General features: G+C 44.7%; 1 non-coding gene across 1 annotated transcript; it reads right to left on the bottom strand.

Moving 5' to 3' along the window:
* Positions 1-1,338: 1,338 nt before the first annotated feature.
* On the bottom strand, positions 1,339-1,405 carry trnaa-ugc (transfer RNA alanine (anticodon UGC)). The gene has a single exon. It is a non-coding gene; the product is annotated as a tRNA-Ala (tRNA).
* Positions 1,406-23,538: the final 22,133 nt, after the last annotated feature.

Genomic DNA, 23,538 nt, shown 5'->3' with positions numbered 1-23,538 from the left:
ATATATAGTCTATAGTGGTATATAGTGTATAGTGGTATATATAGCCTATAGTGATATATATATATATATATAGTGTATAGTGGTATATATAGCCTATAGTGATATATATAGTCTATGGTGGTATATATAGTCTATAGTGGTATATAGTGTATAGTGGTGTATATATAGCCTATAGTGATATATATAGTCTATGGTGGTATATATAGCGTATAGTGGTATATAGCGTATAGTGGTATATATAGCCTATAGTGGTATATATAGCCTATAGTGATATATATAGTCTATGGTGGTATATATAGTCTATAGTGGTATATAGCGTATAGTGGTATATATAGCCTATAGTGGTATATATAGCCTATAGTGATATATATAGTCTATGGTGGTATATATAGTCTATAGTGGTATATAGGTTATAGTGGTATATATAGCCTATAGTGATATATATAGTGTATAGTGGTATATAGTGTATAGTGGTGTATATATAGCCTATAGTGATATATATAGTCTATGGTGGTATATATAGTCTATAGTGGTATATAGGTTATAGTGGTATATATAGCCTATAGTGATATATATAGTGTATAGTGGTATATAGTGTATAGTGGTGTATATATAGTCTATAGTGGTATATAGGTTATAGTGGTATATATAACCTATAGTGATATATATAGTGTATAGTGGTATATATAGCCTATAGTGATATATATAGTCTATGGTGGTATATATAGTCTATAGTGGTATATAGTCTATAGTGGTATATATAGCCTACAGTGATATATATATAGTGTATAGTGTTATATATAGTCTATGGTGGTATATATAGTCTATAGTGGTATATAGCGTATAGTGGTATATATAGCCTATATTGGTATATATAGCCTATAGTGATATATATAGTCTATGGTGGTATATATAGTCTATAGTGGTATATAGGTTATAGTGGTATATATAGCCTATAGTGATATATATAGTGTATAGTGGTATATATAGTCTATAGTGGTATATAGTGTATAGTGGTGTATATATAGCCTATAGTGATATATATAGTCTATGGTGGTATATATAGTCTATAGTGGTATATAGTGTATATTGGTATATATAGCCTATAGTGATATATATATATATATAGTCTATGGTGGTATATAGTGTATAGTGGTATATATAGCCTATAGTGATATATATAGTCTATGGTGGTATATATAGTGTATAGTGGTATATATAGCCTATAGTGATATATATAGTATAGGCCTACAAATGTTATTTACATGACATTTTAGTCATTAGGAGACACTCTTATCCAGAGTGACTTACAGTAGTGAGTGCAGACATTTTTGTATTTGTTCCCCGTGGGAATCGAACCCACAACCCTGGCATTGCAAGTGCCATGCTCTACCAACTGAGCCACAGTGGTATATAGCGTATAGTGGTATATATAGCCTATAGTGATATATATAGTCTATGGTGGTATATATAGTCTATAGTGGTATATAGGTTATAGTGGTATATATAGCCTATAGTGATATATATAGTGTATAGTGGTATATATAGCCTATAGTGATATATATAGTCTATGGTGGTATATATAGTCTATAGTGGTATATAGTCTATAGTGGTATATATAGCCTATAGTGATATATATATAGTGTATAGTGGTATATATAGCCTATAGTGATATATATAGTCTATGGTGGTATATATAGTCTATAGTGGTATATAGTGTATAGTGGTGTATATATAGCCTATAGTGATATATATAGTCTATGGTGGTATATATAGTCTATAGTGGTATATAGTGTATAGTGGTATATATAGCCTATAGTGATATATATATATAGTGTATAGTGGTGTATATAGCCTATAGTGATATATATAGTCTATGGTGGTATATATAGTCTATAGTGGTATATAGTGTATAGTGGTATATATAGCCTATAGTGATATATATATATATATAGTGTATAGTGGTATATATAGCCTATAGTGATATATATAGTCTATGGTGGTATATATAGTCTATAGTGGTATATAGTGTATAGTGGTATATATAGCCTATAGTGATATATATATATATATATAGTGTATAGTGGTATATATAGCCTATAGTGATATATATAGTCTATGGTGGTATATATAGTCTATAGTGGTATATAGTGTATAGTGGTGTATATATAGCCTATAGTGATATATATAGTCTATGGTGGTATATATAGCGTATAGTGGTATATAGCGTATAGTGGTATATATAGCCTATAGTGGTATATATAGCCTATAGTGATATATATAGTCTATGGTGGTATATATAGTCTATAGTGGTATATAGTGTATAGTGGTGTATATATAGCCTATAGTGATATATATAGTCTATGGTGGTATATATAGTCTATAGTGGTATATAGTGTATAGTGGTATATATAGCCTATAGTGATATATATATAGTCTATGGTGGTATATATAGTCTATAGTGGTATATAGTGTATAGTGGTATATATAGCCTATAGTGATATATATAGTATATGGTGGTATATATAGTCTATAGTGGTATATAGTGTATAGTGGCATAACATCAGGACTGCAGTCAGTCAAACACCCTCACCTCAAGTCCCCAGTGAGACTACACTTTCTACAGTGAGACCTGTTCATTTGTATGTAACCTGTCCTGAATCAGCATTCTTGTGGTTACGCATCAAGAGGATCGACTACAGATCAGCCCGAAGCAGGAACACACCATACCATGGAAACAAGGGCGGCTGCTTGATAGAGACTGACGCCATCGCTCCGGGATACCATCACCACAGAGACTCCGCCCTGGCAGTCAGGTGTCAAAACAACAGAGCTGGCACACACTTTTAAGGTTCCATTCCAGGTCTTCTTGTTCTCACACAGCTCTGTGCTGTCTGTCAGAGAGGGAAGATCCCAATAATGGCCCCCATTATGTAAGATGATTCTGTTGACATCTCACCCCTGGATCATCTTTCCTTGACGGTGGCAAAAACATTGGACTTTCCGTTAATGTTAGGGCTACTAGTTCCCCTTTGGGAACTCACCCCACCCCCCCTGAGCTGTAATGTGGCGCAGGGAACGCAAGAAATAATCCTAAAAATATTTAACCTCCACAGAATCGCTTGAAAAATGGCTCAAATGAAAGATAAAGAAGTTATTTATCTACCCAGCAAGTCAGATTTCTAAAATGTTTTACGGCGAAAACATAGCACATATTTATGTCCAACCACCACTGCATACATACTTCATTAGCTTAGCCAAGTAGGAAAAAATATGCAATCAACAAACGCAGGATTAAAAGAAAAATAATTTCACTAACCTTTTGAAATCTTCATCAGATGACAGTAATATAACATGTTACACAGTACATTCATTTTTTTTCAATAATATGCAATATATATCCATAAATCTCTGTTTACAATTATGCATCGTTCAAAAATGCTACTCCAATGTCAGAGAAATAAATAGCTCCGGCAGATTGAATACACATCATAAACTTTGACTAAATATGCATGTTTTACATATGTATGGCAAGATAAACTTCTTCTAAATGCAATTGCTATGTTACAATTATTTTTAACGTTACATTTGGCGTTTACTAGGCTATAATAGAGAGTCGGCGCTCTCAGTTAGCATGCTGACTCCTCTATCATGGAGTCGGCAGAAACCCAAAATGAAGACGTAAATATTCCCTTACCATGGCTGTTCTTGCTTCAGAAGACGTGGAAGGGTTAATACTCACCAAGTTAGCGTTCAGTTTGCAAGTCTGTGTCTTTCCGTTCTCAAACTAGACACTTTTCGGTCGAAATGTATGCAAATTTCAATGGCTGCGCACCAAAACGTCGAAAGTATACATTATATTTCGAGTAAACTTATCAAACTATGTTTATAATTAAGCCTTAGCATGTTATAAAGGTCTACAGCAATCGTGAGGGCGAACAGATTAGCACACGTTGTTCAGTCTGTCCTGGGAGAAAGAGAGAGAAATCTTCAATCTCCCATTGGTGAATTTTTTTGTGCGTCACCGGGACGTTTGGTCACGCTGAACGTCTCGTGAGCATCGCAGTTACAGGCCTCATCGAAAGCAGGCTTCACGCTGAAGACATAGGTTTCCATGGTTATAGCTCTTTGGGAAGTGTGTAAACAATGACGTCAAATGAGGGCAACTTTTCCCATTGAGAGACTTTGGGAGAATGCATGCCCTGAGAGTTCTGCTTTAGCTAGAGACAAAATTTAAACGGTTTTATAAGCTTTAGAGTGTTTCCTATTCGATAACAATTTTTAATTGCATATATTAGCAACTTTTGACAAAAATTTATCATGGTTTATATGGGTGCCGAATTCCTCCAGAAGGGGCAGTATTCAGGGCTAGCCCTAATTATTAATGCCTAAGCACTTGCTCTTAAGCTGTACACAGCTCTGTTCTCTGGAGAATCCTTTATATGCTGGAATTACCCAGTTGTAGTACTTGAATATATTCATTTAACTAGTGCCAGGTCATTTGTTTCCATGATGAGAGATACTTCTGTTATTCTTAACTCATATATTCAATCAAGCAAGTATATAATTTACAGGTTGATTATATGAGTCCCTAATGTCATGATAGCATAGGTCTGCATAGGTCATAGATGCAGACCAAAACTAGAGTTTTTCTGTAAAAAAAAGAAAAAGAAATACATATCGAAATGATTAACACAAATGTTCAGCATGGTGGTAAATCTTGTATGGTGTCAGAAATAACAATAACCAGTACAGCCACTGTATCCTTCCTCCTGACGTTGTAGCAATGACGCCACCTGTTAGACCTTACTCTCTCTCTCAGCACAGCTCACACCCCCACCCTGGGTTTGATCGATGTCCCCGTAAACATGAAACTTCCATTAAACCTCAGACAGAAGAAACTATCACAGAGATCCCTTACTGCTCCCCATCCCTCTTGGCTATGGACACAACCCAAGAAATATTGCAGACATTTCCTATATATATATTATCACCACGATAATAGTTGGTTGACTGAACTTTGTTAGAACTCTGGTCATGTGGTTGGTACTCCAATAAAAATGTAGTCAGACCCTCTACAGAATAAAGTTGAACACATCCCTATTATAACATATTTAACTAATAAATAAATAAATAAATCATATATGTATAGCCTAATTGAGGCTATACATCCAATGCGTCTTCCATTTCTGGGATGTCATATGCTAATTAGAAGGGCAAATCAGATTCCATCTACCTCAACTGTGACAGCAGAACAGACATTGACTTCTCTTTAAGTTCCTTTCTTTAGCCCACTTTAGAGCTCACAGTTTCTATTCTACACCCGGTAAATAAAGACAGCTCATGTAACCCACGACATATTTATCAGAGGTCTATTAGCATAAAGTTTCCTTTAGGCTTCTCTCACCTTTCCCAACCCCAACTCAAAGGTTGCTGTCTTCAAAGAACAGATGGGTGAATTTCTAAGTGTCACAAAGACTGTTCTTATCAGAGCATGTCTGAACAGTCATGACACACTGACACCATGCCTCTGAAATGTTATAACTGTCAAATGAAGGAAACAGGGTAAAATCCCCTGGATATTGAATGAGAGGTGGTGTTTTCTTCTCTCAGAGTTGGCAGTTTACTTTGGATTGGCATGAGGGGATTAGGGAAGCGGGTTCAAACATTCCTGTATAATTAGTCATGGCTGTTCCATCAGTGACACACACAGCTGAGTGACATCTGGGCGTGAACCAGGAGCATAGCCCCGCCCCCAGGGAAGGCCCCCTGTCTCCCTCTGATCAATTCAATTTAAGGGGCTTTAATGGAATGGGAGACATGTTTACATTGCCAAAGAAAGTGAAATAAATCATGTACAGTGTTGTAATGATGTACAAATACTTAACGTACAAAAGGGAAAATAAATAAATATAAATATAGATTGTATTTACAATGGAGATTGTTATTCACTTATTGCCCTTTTCTTGTGGCAACAGGTCACAAATGTTGCTGCTGTGATTGAACAATGGGGTATTTCACCCAATTATCTGAATTATTTGGGGGTCTGTCTAATCTGATGGAAATATGTGTCTCTAATATGGTCATACATTTGGCAGGGGTTAGTAAGTGCAGTCCAGTTTCCACCACATTTTGTGGGCCGTGTGCACATAGCCTGTCATCTCAAGAGCCAGGTCTGCCTACGGTGGCCTTTCTCAGTAGCAAGGCTATTATGCTCACTGAGTCTGTACATAGTCAAAGATTTCTTTCATTTTGGGTCAGTTACCGTGGTCAGTTATTTTGCCACTGTGTACTCTGTGTTTAGGGCCAAATAGCATTCTAGTTTGTTCTGTTTTTTTCATTCTTTCCAATGGTCAAGTAATAATATTTTTGTTTGCTCATGATCTGGTTGGGTCTAATTGTATTGCTGTCCTGCAGCTTTGTGGGGTGTGTTTGTGTTTGTGAACAGAGCCCCAGAACCAGCTTGCTTAGGGGAATCTTCTCCAGATTAATTTCTCTGTAGGTTATGGCTCTGTAGGTTAAGTGGTTGTAGAATTTAAGGCTCTTTACTGGATTTTGATAATTAGCGGGTGTCGGCCTAATTCTGCTCTGCGTGCATTATTAAATAGAATTGAATTTAGAGAGAGAGAAATGTCTAGATCATAGGTTTGTTGTTGAGAGATACATGAAGGAAGAATTTCTAAGGAAAACAACAGAAACATGGAAAACATATTTTCCAAGAATGCAGTGTTCTGTGACTGACCCAAATGTAATGGGAAACGTCTCTCTGTGTCAGACAAGTGCTGCGCCTGTCATTCTTTTTCTGCTCCTTTCTCTTTCAGGTTCAGTATCATTTAAAAAAAATGTCAAGTGTATTGAGGCTTTTGTTACCCTTTTCACTAATTTGATCATTTATTTTCTGCCATTCACCTAAGTGTTCACTCCGTATTGATTGCTATGTATTTTTAAATAGTAAACACACTATACTGTAGTACAGTTGTGGACAAAAGTTATGAGAATGACACAAATATTAAATTCCACAATGTTTGCTGCTTCAGTGTCTTTGTCAGCTGTTACTATGAAATACTGAAGTATAATTACAAGCATTTCATGAGTGTCAAAGGCTTTGATTGACAATTACATGAAGTTGATGCAGATAGTCGAAATGTGCAGTGTTGACCCTTCTTTTTCAAGACCTCTGGCATGCTGTCAATTAACTTCTGGGCCACATCCTGACTGACGGCAGTCCATTCTTACATAATCAATGCTTGGAGTTGTCAGAATTTTTGAGTTTTTGTTTGTCCACCCGCCTCTTGAGGATTGACCACAAGTTCTCAATGGGATTAAGGTCTGGGGAGTTTCTTGACCATGGACCCAAAATATCAATGTTTTGTTCCCTGAGCCACTTAGTTATCACTTTTGCCTTGTGGCAAGGTGCTCAATCATGCTGGGAAAGGCATTGTTTGTCACCAGACTGTTCCTGGATGGTTGGGAGAAGTTGCTCTCGGAGGATGTGTTGGTACCATTCTTTATTCATGGCTGTGTTCTTAGGCAAAATTGTGAGGGAGCCCACTCCCTTGGCTGAGAAGCAAACCCACACATGAATGGTCTCAGGATGCTTTACTGTTGGCATGACACAGGACTGATGGTAGCGCTCATCTTGTCTTCTCCGGACAAGCTTTTTTCTGGATGCCCCAAACAATCAAAAGGGGATTCATCAGAGAAAATGACTTTACCCCAGTCCTCAACAGTCCAATCTCTGTACCTTTTGCACAATATCAGTATGTCCCTGATGTTTTTCTTGGAGAGAAGTGGCTTCTTTGCTGCCCTTCTTGACACCAGGCCATCCTCCTAAAGTCTTCGCCTCACTGTGCGTGCAGATGCTCTTACACCTGCCTGCTGCTATTCCTGAGCAAGCTCTATACTGGTGGTGCCCCGATCCCGCAGCTGAATCAAATTTAGGAGACGGTCCTGGCGCTTGTTGGACTTTCTTGGGTGCCCTGAAGCCTTCTTCACAACAATTGAACAGCTCTCCTTGAAGTTCTAGATCACATATGTCAGAGTCAAAATCCACATTGCAAGAAGGTTTTTTACGGCCCCTGGGATGATCTTGATTTATTGTAGAACCGCCCGCAGCAAGCCGGCAGCCCGCAGATCTTTACACGCACCAATACTACATTTCCCACAATGCAAATGACGCACCGAGCAGTAGGCTGCTTCATTTCAATATTTTTGTCAGCATCACAGTAAAATTAACTTTCAGATACCCATCAAAAATGGCAAAACGGAAGGTGGATACTGAGAACCGGGGTTTCAAACAAGGTGGAGTCGGAGTATATGTTCACGAAGGTAGCTGGAAAACCTGTGTGTCTTCTGTGTGGAGAAAGTGTTACTGAAAGAGTATAATCTGAGACGACATTATGAAACGAAATTCGGACAAAAACAAGAATATGGACATGGAACAAAGGCTACAAAAGGCAGAGGAATTAAAACTTCTCAGGCTCTGTTCAAAAAAGCCAAATCACAAGGCCAGGCTGCTGTCAAGGCCAGTTTTATTTTGGCAGAAGCTAAATCAGCCCGGCCATTTACGGAGGGGGATTTCATCAAAACTGCATGATTAAAGTGACGAAGTTTGCCCAGAAAAAGGCAACTCTTTTTAAATGTGAGTCTGAGCAGAAACACCATTGCCGAGAGAGTAGACCAGTTGTCCATCAATCTAAAAGAGCAGCTTGTGAAAAAGGGAAAAGATTTTATTGCATATTCCTTGGCTGTGGATGAGAGCACCGACATTTCTGACATTGCCCAGTTGTCAATTTTCATCCGCGGAGTGGACTCCAACCTAAGCGTGACAGAGGAGTTTTTGGCTTTACGTCCTATGCATGGCACAACTACGGGGCATGATTTGTATGAAGAGGTGTCAAGATGTGTAAATGAGATGGAGCTGCCTTGGGAAAAACTCGTGGGTTTGACAACCGGGAGCACCTCAGTTGGACATTTGACTGGTGGCGAAGATACGGGAAAAGATGCAAGAGGAAAACGCGACAGGTGAGCTGACAGCTTATCATTGTATCATACACCAGGAATGTGCGGTAAAGCCTTGAAAATGGAGCATGTAATGAGCATCATCACGCGCACAGTTAACTTTATCAGAGCCAAAGGTTTGAATCACCGCCAGTTCAAGGCATTTCTGACGGAGTTAGAAACGGAGCATGGTGATTTGCCTTATCACACAGAGGTGCGATGGCTAAGCCAGGAAAGGTGCTTCAAAGAAACTGAGGAGATTTGTCTGTTCTTGGACAGCAAAGGGAAAGACACAACACAACTCCGAGACGAAATGTTTCTGTGTGAAATGGCTTTTCTGTGTGACATTACGAGTCATCTGAATGCAATAAACTTGCAGCTGCAGGGTCGGGATGGTCATCTCTGATATGTACAGTACAGTGAAGGCATTTAAAACCAAACTGACTCTGTGGGAGACGAGATGCGGAAAGAAAATTTGAGCCACTTTCCCAGCTGCCAGACCATGAAAGAGAAGCTCTCTACCAGTGCGTTCGAGCACACAGTTGGCTGATAAAATAGGTATGCTTGCCCCGATTTGCTGACTTTGAAGCACAAAAAGCAGGTTGGAACTGCTCGGTAACCCATTTGCTGTTGACGTGGAAAGCTCACCACCAAACCTCCAAATGGAGTTGATTGACCTCCAATGCGATGATGCACTGAGGGCAAAATATGCGGCAGTGGGTGCTGCGGAGTTCGCCCGTTTCCTCCCGGCACAATGCCCCAGCTGCGCATCCAGGCTGCTCAAACGTTGTCTATGTTTGGCAGCACATACCTGTGTGAACAACTGTTTTCTTTGTGAACCTGAACAAAACATCACACAGAAGTCCTTACTGCTGAACACCTCCATCCTGAGGATTTCTTCAGCTCAGAGCCTTACCCCGAACATTGATGAACTTGTGGAAAAGATGGGACACCACCAAGTATCACCTCAACCTCAAACAAGTGAACATTACTGTGCAATCACATATTTAGAGTTTTTACTCAGTTCAAGTTTAAAAGTTAAAATTTAATATTTGTTTTCACTGCATGTTACTTCTCCTTAAACAAAGTGTTGTTTTTGATTAATAGATTTTTGCACTTTATTTTTTGTATTTCAATCCAATTATATTTTAAAAATATTTCAGTTGAGTGGATGATAGAAAATTGCTATTATTGTTTTTCTTTGAAGTAAATTTAGCCCACTTTTGCTAAAATAGAAAATATAGTCTACTGATGGTGCCTTGAATACCGGTTTCTTTCATTTAATGTTCATGTTATGGGGATATTTATATAAAGGAAATTTGTCTTTTGTGTCTGTTGAAAATTAAAGATTACTGACAGAGCCATAAGAAAATATTGCTTTATTTATCTGATCATATTGTAATATATTTGTTAGGTTTTCAGTAGGTTCAATTAGGTTCACTAGACTATATGCGTCATTTAAAATTTTTTCAATGAACATTCGAACAGTCCGGCCCTCGTCTTGTAGCTGATTTTTTTATTTGGCCCTCCGTCCATTTGACTTTGACACCCCTGTTCTAGATGATCCGATAAATTGTTGATTTAGGTGCAATCTTACTGGTAGCAATATGTGAAGCTCTTTTTGTGCAAAGCAATGACGGCACGTGTTTCCTTGCAGGTTACCATGGTTGAGGAAGAGCAATGATTCCAAGCACCACCCTCCTTTTGAAGCTTCCAGTCTGTTATACAAACTCAATCAGCATGACAGAGTGATCTCCAGCCTTACCCTTATCAACACTCACACCTGTGTTAACGAGATAATCACTGACATGATGACAGCTGGTCCTTTTGTGGCAGGGCTGAAATGCAGTGGAAATGTTTTTGGGGGATTCAGTTCATTTGCATGGCAAAGAGGGACATTACAATTAATTGCAATTCATCTGATTACTCTTCATAACATTCTGGAGTATATTGAAATTGCCATCATACAAACTGAGGCAGCAGACTGTGAAGATTAATATTTGTGTCATTCTCAAAACTCATGGTTTTACATTGACTCATGGTTTTACCTTGAGATGATATAATAAGCCCTGTTCACAGCTATCAATGTCGAACGTTGAGTCATGTTGACAAAGGCCTATTCAGTAGCCCCGTTTGTACCTGGTCTTAACATGCATCCTTTATCCTGATCTTGTCCACATTCTGATTGTGCCCACATTTTCTGACAGATGTAAACGATTCAGTACCATTACGTTCCACTCCTCCCCTCTTGAGAGGAGAGGAGAGGAGAGGAGAGGAGAGGAGAGGAGAGGAGAGGAGAGGAGAGGAGAGGAGAGGAGAGGAGAGGAGAGGAATGTAACAATACTGAGAGAAGAGGGGAGGAGAGGAAAGTAACGGTACTGAGAGAAGAGGAGAGGGGAGGAGAGGAAAGTAACGGTACTGAGAGAAAAGAGGAGGAGAGGAACGTAACGGTACAGAGAGAAGAGGGGAGGAGAGGAGGAGAGGAGCGTAACGGTACAGAGAGAAGAGAACAGGAGGAGAGGAACGTAACGGTACAGAGAGAAGAGGAGAGGGGAGAAGAGAAGAGGGGAGGAGAGGAGGAGAGGAAAGTAACGGTACAGAGAGAAGAGAAGAGGGGAGGAGAGGAAAGTAAAGGTACAGAGAGAAGAGAAGAGGGGAGGAGAGGAAAGTAAAGGTACAGAGAGAAGAGGGGAGAAGAGGAAAGTAACGGTACAGAGAGAAGAGAAGAGGAGGAGAGGCAAGTAACGGTACAGAGAGAAGAAGAGAGGGGAGGAGAGGAACGTAAAGGTACAGAGAGAAGATGAGGGGAGGAGAGGAACGTAAAGGTACAGAGAGAAGATGAGAGGGGAGGAGAGGAAAGTAATGGTACTGAGAGAAGTGAGGAGGAGGAGAGGAACGTAACGGTACAGAGAGAAGAGGGGAGGAGAGGAGAGGAAAGTAACGGTACAGAGACAAGAGAAGAGGGGCGGAGAGGAGAGGAACGTAACGGTACAGAGAGAAGTGAAGAGGGGAGGAGAGGAACGTAAAGGTACAGAGAGAAGATGAGAGGGGAGGAGAGGAACGTAAAGGTACAGAGAGAAGATGAGGGGAGGAGAGGAACGTAAAGGTACAGAGAGAAGATGAGAGGGGAGGAGAGGAACGTAAAGGTACAGAGAGAAGATGAGAGGGGAGGAGAGGAACGTAAAGGTACAGAGAGAAGATGAGAGGGGAGGAGAGGAACGTAAAGGTACAGAGAGAAGATGAGAGGGGAGGAGAGGAACGTAAAGGTACTGAGAGAAGTGAGGAGGAGGAGAGGAACGTAAAGGTACAGAGAGAATAGAAGAGGGGAGGAGAGGCAAGTAACGGTACAGAGAGAAGAGGAGAGGGGAGGAGAGGAAAGTAACGGTACTGAGAGAAGAGGAGAGGGGAAGAGAGGAACGTAACGGTACAGAGAGAAGAGAGGAGGAGAGGAACGTAAAGGTACAGAGAGAAGATGAGGGGAGGAGAGGAACGTAAAGGTACAGAGAGAATAGAAGAGGGGAGGAGAGGAACGTAAAGGTACAGAGAGAAGATGAGAGGGGAGGAGAGGAAAGTAATGGTACTGAGAGAAGTGAGGAGGAGGAGAGGAACGTAAAGGTACAGAGAGAATAGAAGAGGGGAGGAGAGGAACGTAAAGGTACAGAGAGAAGATGAGAGGGGAGGAGAGGAACGTAAAGGTACAGAGAGAAGATGAGAGGGGAGGAGAGGAACGTAAAGGTACAGAGAGAAGATGAGGGGAGGAGAGGAACGTAAAGGTACAGAGAGAAGATGAGAGGTGAGGAGAGGAAAGTAATGGTACTGAGAGAAGTGAGGAGGAGGAGAAGAAAGAAAAGGTACAGAGAGAATAGAAGAGGGGAGGAGAGGCAAGTAACGGTACAGAGAGAAGAGGAGAGGGGAGGAGAGGAAAGTAACGGTACTGAGAGAAGAGGAGAGGGGAAGAGAGGAACGTAACGGTACAGAGAGAAGAGAGGAGGAGAGGAACGTAACGGTACAGAGAGAAGAGGGGAGGAGAGGAGAGGAAAGTAACAGTACAGAGACAAGAGAAGAGGGGAGGAGAGGAGAGGAACGTAACGGTACAGAGAGAAGAGAACAGGAGGAGAGGAACGTAACGGTACAGAGAGGGGAGGAGAGGAAAGTAACGGTACAGAGAGAAGAGAAGAGGGGAGGAGAGGAAAGTACTGTAACGGTACAGGGAGAAGAGAAGAGGAGGAGAGGAACGTAACGGTACAGAGAGAAGCGGAGAGGGGAGGAGAGGAAAGTAACGGTACTGAGAGAAGAGAAGAGGGGAGGAGAGGAACGTAACGGTACTGAGAGAAGAGAAGAGGGGAGGAGAGGAACGTAACGGTACAGAGAGAAGAGAAGAGGGGAGGAGAGGAACGTAACGGTACAGAGAGAAGAGGGGAGGAGAGGAGGAGAGGAGCGTAACGGTACAGAGAGAAGAGAACAGGAGGAGAGGAACGTAACGGTACAGAGAGAAGAGGAGAGGGGAGGAAAGTAACGGTACAGAGAGAAGAGAAGAGGGGAGGAGAGGAAAGTACTGTAACGGTACAGGGAGAAGAGAAGAGGAGGGGAACGTAACGGTACTGAGAGAAGAGAAGAGGGGAGGAGAGGAGGAGAGGAAAGTAACGGTACTGAGAGAAGAGAAGAGGGGAGGAGAGGAACGTAACGGTACAGAGAGAAGATGAGAGGGGAGGAGAGGAACGTAACGGTACAGAGAGAAGATGAGGGGAGGGGAGGAACGTAACGGTACAGAGAGAAGAGGGGAAGAGAGGAGAGGAAAGTAACGGTACAGAGAGAAGAGGAGAGGAGAGGGGAGGAGAGGAAAGTAACGGTACTGAGAGAAGAGGAGAAGGGAGGAGAGGAAAGTAACGGTACTGAGAGAAAAGAAGAGGAGGAGAGGAACGTAACGGTACAGAGAGAAGAGGGGAGGAGAGGAGAGGAAAGTACTGTAACGGTACAGGGAGAAGAGAAGAGGAGGAGAGGAACGTAACGGTACTGAGAGAAGAGAAGAGGGGAGGAGAGGAGGAGAGGAAAGTAACGGTACTGAGAGAAGAGAAGAGGGGAGGAGAGGAACGTAACGGTACTGAGAGAAGAGAAGAGGGGAGGAGAGGAGAGGAACGTAACGGTACAGAGAGAAGTGAAGAGGGGAGGAGAGGAACGTAACGGTACTGAGAGAAGAGGGGAAGAGAGGAGAGGAAAGTAATGGTACAGAGAGAAGAGGAGAGGAGAGGGGAGGAGAGGAAAGTAATGGTACTGAGAGAAGTGAGGAGGAGGAGAGGAACGTAAAGGTACAGAGAGAATAGAAGAGGGGAGGAGAGGAACGTAAAGGTACAGAGAGAAGATGAGAGGGGAGGAGAGGAACGTAAAGGTACAAAGAGAAGATGAGGGGAGGAGAGGAACGTAAAGGTACAGAGAGAAGATGAGAGGTGAGGAGAGGAAAGTAATGGTACTGAGAGAAGTGAGGAGGAAGAGAAGAAAGAAAAGGTACAGAGAGAATAGAAGAGGGGAGGAGAGGCAAGTAACGGTACAGAGAGAAGAGGAGAGGGGAGGAGAGGAAAGTAACGGTACTGAGAGAAGAGGAGAGGGGAAGAGAGGAACGTAACGGTACAGAGAGAAGAGAGGAGGAGAGGAACGTAACGGTACAGAGAGAAGAGGGGAGGAGAGGAGAGGAAAGTAACAGTACAGAGACAAGAGAAGAGGGGAGGAGAGGAGAGGAACGTAACGGTACAGAGAGGGGAGGAGAGGAAAGTAACGGTACAGAGAGAAGAGAAGAGGGGAGGAGATGAAAGTACTGTAACGGTACAGGGAGAAGAGAAGAGGAGGAGAGGAACGTAACGGTACAGAGAGAAGCGGAGAGGGGAGGAGAGGAAAGTAACGGTACTGAGAGAAGAGAAGAGGGGAGGAGAGGAACGTAACGGTACTGAGAGAAGAGAAGAGGGGAGGAGAGGAAAGTAACGGTACTGAGAGAAGAGAAGAGGGGAGGAGAGGAACGTAACGGTACAGAGAGAAGAGAACAGGAGGAGAGGAACGTAACGGTACAGAGAGAAGAGGAGAGGGGAGGAAAGAAAAATGTAACGGGACAGGGAGAAGAGAAGAGGGGAGGAGAGGAAAGTAACGGTACTAAGAGAAGAGAAGAGGGGAGGAGAGGAACGTAAAGGTACAGAGAGAAGATGAGAGGGGAGGAGAGGAACGTAACGGTACAGAGAGAAGATGAGGGGAGGAGAGGAACGTAACGGTACAGAGAGAAGAGGGGAAGAGAGGAGAGGAAAGTAACGGTACAGAGAGAAGAGGAGAGGAGAGGGGAGGAGAGGAAAGTAACGGTACTGAGAGAAGAGGAGAAGGGAGGAGAGGAAAGTAACGGTACTGAGAGAAAAGAAGAGGAGGAGAGGAACGTAACGGTACAGAGAGAAGAGGGGAGGAGAGGAGAGGAAAGTACTGTAACGGTACAGGGAGAAGAGAAGAGGAGGAGAGGAACGTAACGGTACTGAGAGAAGAGAAGAGGGGAGGAGAGGAGGAGAGGAAAGTAACGGTACTGAGAGAAGAGAAGAGGGGAGGAGAGGAACGTAACGGTACTGAGAGAAGAGAAGAGGGGAGGAGAGGAGAGGAACGTAACGGTACAGAGAGAAGTGAAGAGGGGAGGAGAGGAACGTAACGGTACTGAGAGAAGAGAAGAGGGGAGGAGAGGAACGTAAAGGTACAGAGAGAAGATGAGAGGGGAGGAGAGGAACGTAACGGTACAGAGAGAAGATGAGAGGGGAGGAGAGGAACGTAAAGGTACAGAGAGAAGATGAGAGGAGAGGGGAGGAGAGGAAAGTAACGGTACTGAGAGAAAAGAAGAGGAGGAGAGGAACGTAACGGTACTGAGAGAAGAGAAGAGGGGAGGAGAGGAGAGGAACGTAACGGTACTGAGAGAAGAGAAGAGGGGGAGGAGAGGAGAGGAACATAACGGTACAGAGAGAAGATGAGAGGGGAGGAGAGGAACGTAAAGGTACTGAGAGAAGTGAAGAGGGGAGGAGAGGAACGTAACGGTACAGAGAGGGGAGGAGAGGAAAGTAACGGTACAGAGAGAAGAGAAGAGGGGAGGAGAGGAAAGTACTGTAACGGTACAGGGAGAAGAGAAGAGGAGGAGAGGAACGTAACGGTACAGAGAGAAGCGGAGAGGGGAGGAGAGGAAAGTAACGGTACTGAGAGAAGAGAAGAGGGGAGGAGAGGAACGTAACGGTACTGAGAGAAGAGAAGAGGGGAGGAGAGGAAAGTAACGGTACTGAGAGAAGAGAAGAGGGGAGGAGAGGAACGTAACGGTACAGAGAGAAGAGAACAGGAGGAGAGGAACGTAACGGTACAGAGAGAAGAGGAGAGGGGAGGAAAGTAACGGTACAGAGAGAAGAGAAGAGGGGGGGAACGTAACGGTACTGAGAGAAGAGAAGAGGGGAGGAGAGAAAAATGTAACGGGACAGGGAGAAGAGAAGAGGGGAGGAGAGGAAAGTAACGGTACTAAGAGAAGAGAAGAGGGGAGGAGAGGAACGTAAAGGTACAGAGAGAAGATGAGAGGGGAGGAGAGGAACGTAACGGTACAGAGAGAAGATGAGGGGAGGAGAGGAACGTAACGGTACAGAGAGAAGAGGGGAAGAGAGGAGAGGAAAGTAACGGTACAGAGAGAAGAGGAGAGGAGAGGGGAGGAGAGGAAAGTAACGGTACTGAGAGAAGAGGAGAAGGGAGGAGAGGAAAGTAACGGTACTGAGAGAAAAGAAGAGGAGGAGAGGAACGTAACGGTACAGAGAGAAGAGGGGAGGAGAGGAGAGGAAAGTACTGTAACGGTACAGGGAGAAGAGAAGAGGAGGAGAGGAACGTAACGGTACTGAGAGAAGAGAAGAGGGGAGGAGAGGAGGAGAGGAAAGTAACGGTACTGAGAGAAGAGAAGAGGGGAGGAGAGGAACGTAACGGTACTGAGAGAAGAGAAGAGGGGAGGAGAGGAGAGGAACGTAACGGTACAGAGAGAAGTGAAGAGGGGAGGAGAGGAACGTAACGGTACTGAGAGAAGAGAAGAGGAGAGGAACGTAAAGGTACAGAGAGAAGATGAGAGGGGAGGAGAGGAACGTAACGGTACAGAGAGAAGATGAGAGGGGAGGAGAGGAACGTAAAGGTACAGAGAGAAGATGAGAGGAGAGGGGAGGAGAGGAAAGTAACGGTACTGAGAGAAAAGAAGAGGAGGAGAGGAACGTAACGGTACTGAGAGAAGAGAAGAGGGGAGGAGAGGAGAGGAACGTAACGGTACTGAGAGAAGAGAAGAGGGGAGGAGAGGAGAGGAACATAACGGTACAGAGAGAAGATGAGAGGGGAGGAGAGGAACGTAAAGGTACAGAGAGAAGATGAGAGGGGAGGAGAGGAACGTAAAGGTACAGAGAGAAGATGAGAGGGGAGGAGAGGAAAGTAAAGGGTACTGAGAGAAGTGAGGAGGAGGAGAGGAACGTAAAGGTAAAGAGAGAAGAGGGGAGGAGAAGAAAGAAAAGGTACAGAGAGAATAGAAGAGGGGAGGAGAGGAAAGTAAAGGTACAGAGAGAAGAGAAGAGGGGAGGAGAGGAAAGTAAAGGTACAGGGAGAAGTGAAGAGGGTAGAAGAGGAAAGTAACGGTACAGAGAGAAGAGGGGAGGAGAGGAAAGTAACGGTACAGAGAGAAGAGAAGAGGAGGAGAGGCAAGTAACGGTACAGAGAGAAGAGGAGAGGGGAGGAGAGGAAAGTAACAGTACAGAGACAAGAGAAGAGGGGAGGAGAGGAAAGTACTGTAACGGTACAGGGAGAAGAGGGGAGGAGAGGAGGAGAGGAGCGTAACGGTACAGAGAGAAGAGAACAGGAGGAAAGGAACGTAACGGTACAGAGAGAAGAGGAGAGGAGAGGAAAGTAACGGTACAGAGAGAAGAGAAGAGAGGAGGAGAGGAAAGTATTGTAACGGTACAGGGAGAAGAGAAGAGGAGGAGAGGAACGTAACGGTACAGAGAGGGGAGGAGAGGAACGTAACGGTACAGAGAGAAGCGGAGAGGGGAGGAGAGGAAAGTAACGGTACTGAGAGAAGAGAAGAGGGGAGGAGAGGAAAGTAACGGTACTGAGAGAAGAGAAGAGGGGAGGAGAGGAAAGTAACGGTACTGAGAGAAAAGAAGAGGAGAGGAACGTAACGGTACAGAGAGAAGAGGGGAGGAGAGGAGGAGAGGAGTGTAACGGTACAGAGAGAAGAGAACAGGAGGAGAGGAACGTAACGGTACAGAGAGAAGAGGAGAGGGGAGGAAAGTAACGGTACAGAGAGGAGAGAAGAGGAGGAGAGGAACGTAACAGTACTGAGAGAAGAGAAGAGGGGAGGAGAGGAAAGTACTGTAACGGGACAGGGAGAAGAGAAGAGGAGGAGAGGAACGTAACAGTACTGAGAGAAGAGAAGAGGGGAGGAGAGGAAAGTACTGTAACGGGACAGGGAGAAGAGAAGAGGGGAGGTGAGGAGGAGAGGAAAGTAACGGTACTGAGAGAAGAGAAGAGGGGAGGAGAGGAAAGTAACGGTACTGACAAAAGAGAAGAGGGGAGGAGAGGAAAGTAATGGTACTGAGAGAAGTGAGGAGGAGGAGAGGAACGTAAAGGTACAGAGAGAAGAGGGGAGGAAAAGAAAGAAAAGGTACAGAGAGAATAGAAGAGGGGAGGAGAGGAAAGTAAAGGTACAGGGAGAAGTGAAGAGGGGAGAAGAGGAAAGTAAAGGTACAGAGAGAAGAGGGGAGGAGAGGAAAGTAACGGTACAGAGAGAAGAGAAGAGGAGGAGAGGCAAGTAACGGTACAGAGAGAAGAGGAGAGGGAAGTAACGGTACTGAGAGAAGAGGGGAGGAGAGGAGAGGAAAGTACTGTAACGGTACAGGGAGAAGAGAAGAACGTAATGGTACAGAGAGAAGAGAAGAGGGGAGGGGAGAAGAGGAAAGTAACAGTACAGAGAGAAGAGAAGAGAGGAGGAGAGGAACGTAACGGTACAGAGAGAAGAGAAGAGGGGAGGAGAGGAACGTAATGGTACAGAGAGAAGAGGGGAGGGGAGGAGAGGAAAGTAACGGTACTGAGAGAAGAGGAGAGGGGAGGAGAGGAACGTAACGGTACTGAGAGAAGAGAAGAGGAACGTAACGGTACAGAGAGAAGAGAAGAGGGGAGGAGAAGAAAGTAACGGTACAGAGAGACGAGAAGAGGGGAGGAGAAGAAAGTAACGGTACAGAGAGAAGAGGGGAGGAGAGGAATGTAATGGTACTGAGAGAAGTGAGGAGGAGGAGAGGAAAGTAACGGTACTGAGAGAAGAGAAGAGGGGAGGAGAAGAAAGTAACGGTACAGAGAGAAGAGAAGAGGGGAGGAGAAGAAAGTAACGGTACAGAGAGAAGAGAAGAGGGGAGGAGAAGAAAGTAACGGTACAGAGAGAAGAGGGGAGGAGAGGAATGTAATGGTACTGAGAGAAGTGAGGAGGAGGAGAGGAAAGTAACGGTACTGAGAGAAGAGAAGAGGGGAGGAGAGGAAAGTAACGGTACTGAGAGAAGAGAAGAGGGGAGGAGAGGAACGTAACGGTACAGAGAGAAGAGAAGAGGGGAGGAGAGGAACGTAACGGTAGAGAGAGAAGAGAAGAGGGGAGGAGAGGAACGTAACGGTACAGAGAGAAGAGGAGAGGGGAGGAATGTAACAGTACTGAGAGAAGAGGGGAGGAGAGGAATGCAACAGTACTGAGAAAAGAGGGGAGGAGAGGAATGTAACGGTACTGAGAGAAGAGGGGAGGAGAAGAATGTAACTGTCCTGAGAAAAGAGGGGAGGGGATAAGAGGAAAGTAACGGTACAGAGAGAAGATGAGAGGGGAGGAGAGGAAAGTAATGGTACAGCGAGAAGTGAGGAGGAGGAGAGGAACGTAAAGGTACAGAGAGAAGATGAGGGGAGGAGAGGAACGTAAAGGTACTGAGAGAAGTGAGGAGGAGGAGAGGAACGTAAAGGTACAGAGAGAAGAGGAGAGGAGAGGGGAGGAGAGGAAAGTAAAGGTACAGAGAGAAGAGAAGTGGAGAGGTACATAAAGGTACAGAGAGAAGATGAGGGGAGGAGAGGAAAGTAATGGTACAGAGAGAAGTGAGGAGGAGGAGAGGAACGTAAAGGTACAGAGAGAAGAGGAGAGGGGAGGAGAGGAACGTAAAGGTACAGAGAGAAGATGAGAGGGGAGGAGAGGAAAGTAATGGTACTGAGAGAAGTAAGGAGGAGGAGAGGAAAGTAACGGTACAGAGAGAAGAGAAGAGGAGGAGAGGCACGTAACGGTACAGAGAGAAGAGAAGAGGGGAGGAGAGGAACGTAACGGTACAGAGAGAAGAGGGGAAGAGAGGAGAGGAAAGTAATGGTACAGAGAGAAGAGGAGAGGGGAGGAGAGGAAAGTAACGGTACTGAGAGAAGAGGAGAGGGGAGGAGAGGAAAGTAACGGTACTGAGAGAAAAGAAGAGGAGAGGAACGTAACGGTACAGAGAGAAGAGGGGAGGAGATGAGGAGAGGAACGTAACGGTACAGAGAGAAGAGAACAGGAGGAGAGGAACGTAAAGGTACAGAGAGAAGATGAGAGGAGAGGGGAGGAGAGGAAAGTAAAGGTACAGAGAGAAGAGAAGAGAAGAGAAGAGGAGAGGAACATAAAGGTACAGAGAGAAGATGAGAGGGGAGGAGAGGAAAGTAATGGTACTGAGAGAAGTGAGGAGGAGGAGAGTAACGTAAAGGTACAGAGAGAAGAGGGGAGGAGAGGAAAGTAATGGTACAGAGAGAAGAGGAGAGGAAAGTAAAGGTACAGAGAGAAGAGGAGAGGAGAGGAGAGGAAAGTAAAGGTACAGAGAGAAGAGAAGAGGGGAGGAGAGGAAAGTAACTGTACAGAGAGAAGTGAAGAGGGGAGAAGAGGAAAGTAACGGTACAGAGAGAAGAGGAGGAGAGGCACGTAACGGCACAGAGAGAAGAGAAGAGGGGAGGAGAGGAACGTAACGGTACAGAGAGAAGAGGGGAAGAGAGGAGAGGAAAGTAACGGTACTGAGAGAAGAGGAGAGGGGAGGAGAGGAAAGTAACGGTACAGAGAGAAGAGAAGAGGAGAGGAAAGTAAAGGTACAGAGAGAAGAGAAGAGGGGAGGAGAGGAAAGTAACTGTGCAGAGAGAAGTGAAGAGGGGAGAAGAGGAAAGTAAAGGTACAGAGAGAAGAGGAGGAGAGGCACATAACGGTACAGAGAGAAGAGGAGGAGAGGCACGTAACGGTACAGAGAGAAGAGGGGAGGAGAGGAACGTAACGGTACAGAGAGAAGAGGGGAGGAGAGGAGAGGAAAGTAATGGTACAGAGAGAAGAGGAGAGGGGAGGAGAGGAAAGTAACGGTACTGAGAGAAGAGGAGAGGGGAGGAGAGGAAAGTAACGGTACTGAGAGAAAAGAAGAGGAGGAGAGGAACGTAACGGTACAGAGAGAAGAGAACAGGAGGAGAGGAACGTAACGGTACAGAGAGAAGAGGAGAGGGGAGGAGAGGAAAGTAAAGGTACAGAGAGAAGAGGGGAGGAGAGGAACGTAACGGTACAGAGAGAAGAGAGGAGGAGAGGAACGTAACGGTACAGAGAGAAGAGGGGAGGAGAGGAGAGGAAAGTAACGGTACAGAGAGAAGAGAAGAGGGGAGGAGAGGAAAGTACTGTAACGGTACAGGGAGAAGAGAAGAACGTAACGGTACAGAGAGAAGAGAACAGGAGGAGAGGAACGTAACGGTACAGAGAGGGGAGGAGAGGAACGTAACGGTACAGAGAGAAGCGGAGAGGGGAGGAGAGGAAAGTAACGGTACTGAGAGAAGAGAAGAGGGGAGGAGAGGAACATAACGGTACAGAGAGAAGAGAAGAGGGGAGGAGAGGAACGTAACTGTACAGAGAGAAGTGAAGAGGGGAGAAGAGGAAAGTAAAGGTACAGAGAGAAGAGGGGAGGAGTGGAAAGTAACGGTACAGAGAGAAGAGGAGGAGAGGCACGTAACGGTACAGAGAGAAGAGGAGGAGAGGAACGTAACGGTACAGAGAGAAGAGGGGAAGAGAGGAGAGGAAAGTAATGGTACAGAGAGAAGAGGAGAGGGGAGGAGAGGAAAGTAACGGTACTGAGAGAAGAGGAGAGGGGAGGAGAGGAAAGTAACGGTACTGAGAGAAAAGAAGAGGAGGAGAGGAACGTAACGGTACAGAGAGAAGAGGAGAGGGGAGGAGAGGAAAGTAACGGTACAGAGAGAAGAGAAGAGGGGAGGAGACGAAAGTACTGTAACGGTACAGGGAGAAGAGAAGAGGAGGAGAGGAACGTAACGGTACTGAGAGAAGAGAAGAGGGGAGGAGAGGAAAGTACTGTAACGGGACAGGGAGAAGAGAAGAGGGGAGGAGAGGAGGAGAGGAAAGTAATGGTACTGAGAGAAGAGAAGGAGGAGAGGAACGTAACGGTACTGAGAGAAGATGAGAGGGGAGGAGAGGAACGTAAAGGTACAGAGAGAAGATGAGGGGAGGAGAGGAAAGTAAAGGTACAGAGAGAATAGAAGAGGGGAGGAGAGGAGAGTAAAGGTACAGAGAGAAGAGAAGAGGGGAGGAGAGGAAAGTAAAGGTACAGGGAGAAGTGAAGAGGGGAGAAGAGGAAAGTACTGTAACGGGACAGGGAGAAGAGAAGAGGGGAGGAGAGGAGGAGAGGAAAGTAATGGTACTGAGAGAAGAGAAGGAGGAGAGGAACGTAACGGTACTGAGAGAAGATGAGAGGGGAGGAGAGGAACGTAAAGGTACAGAGAGTAGAGGGGAGGAGAGGAAAGTAACGTTACAGAGAGAAGAGAAGAGGAGGAGAGGCAAGTAACGGTACAGAGAGAAGAGGAGAGGGGAGGAGAGGAAAGTAACGGTACTGAGAGAAAAGAAGAGGGGAGGAGAGGAAAGTACTGTAACGGTACAGGGAGAAGAGAAGAACGTAACGGTACAGAGAGAAGAGAACAGCAGGAGAGGAACGTAACGGTACAGAGAGGGGAGGAGAGGAAAGTAACGGTACAGAGAGAAGAGAAGAGGGGAGGAGAGGAAAGTACTGTAACGGTACAGGGAGAAGAGAAGAGGAGGAGAGGAACGTAACGGTACAGAGAGAAGCGGAGAGGGGAGGAGAGGAAAGTAACGTTACTGAGAGAAGAGGGGAGGAGAGGAACGTAACGGTACAGAGAGAAGAGGAGAGGGGAGGAGAGGAACGTAACGGTACTTTTTTCTCAGTACTGTTACGTTCCTCTCCTCCTCTCTTCTCCCAGTACCTTCCTCATTTACATATGTTCACCGGCTGAAAGGAAGTGCTTAGCTCCTCAGAAACAGCTGATGTATCCATGCACACACACAGGCCATAGAGACGTACTGGAGGTCTGGAGAGCAGGGCTGGCACAATCCTTCCTGGCTGGATGCTCACCCCAGCCCGGCAGATGCGGGGAGCTGGGATGTAGCGCATCGGGCTAAGAACGCGTACTGGAGACACCGTGCGCTCATCCGCATAACAC

This window comes from Oncorhynchus nerka, linkage group LG28 (assembly GCF_034236695.1).
Source record: "Oncorhynchus nerka isolate Pitt River linkage group LG28, Oner_Uvic_2.0, whole genome shotgun sequence".
Lineage (NCBI taxonomy): Eukaryota > Metazoa > Chordata > Actinopteri > Salmoniformes > Salmonidae > Oncorhynchus > Oncorhynchus nerka.
The sequence above is the reverse complement of the archived record's forward strand: the minus strand, read 5'-3'. Positions and strand labels throughout refer to the sequence as shown.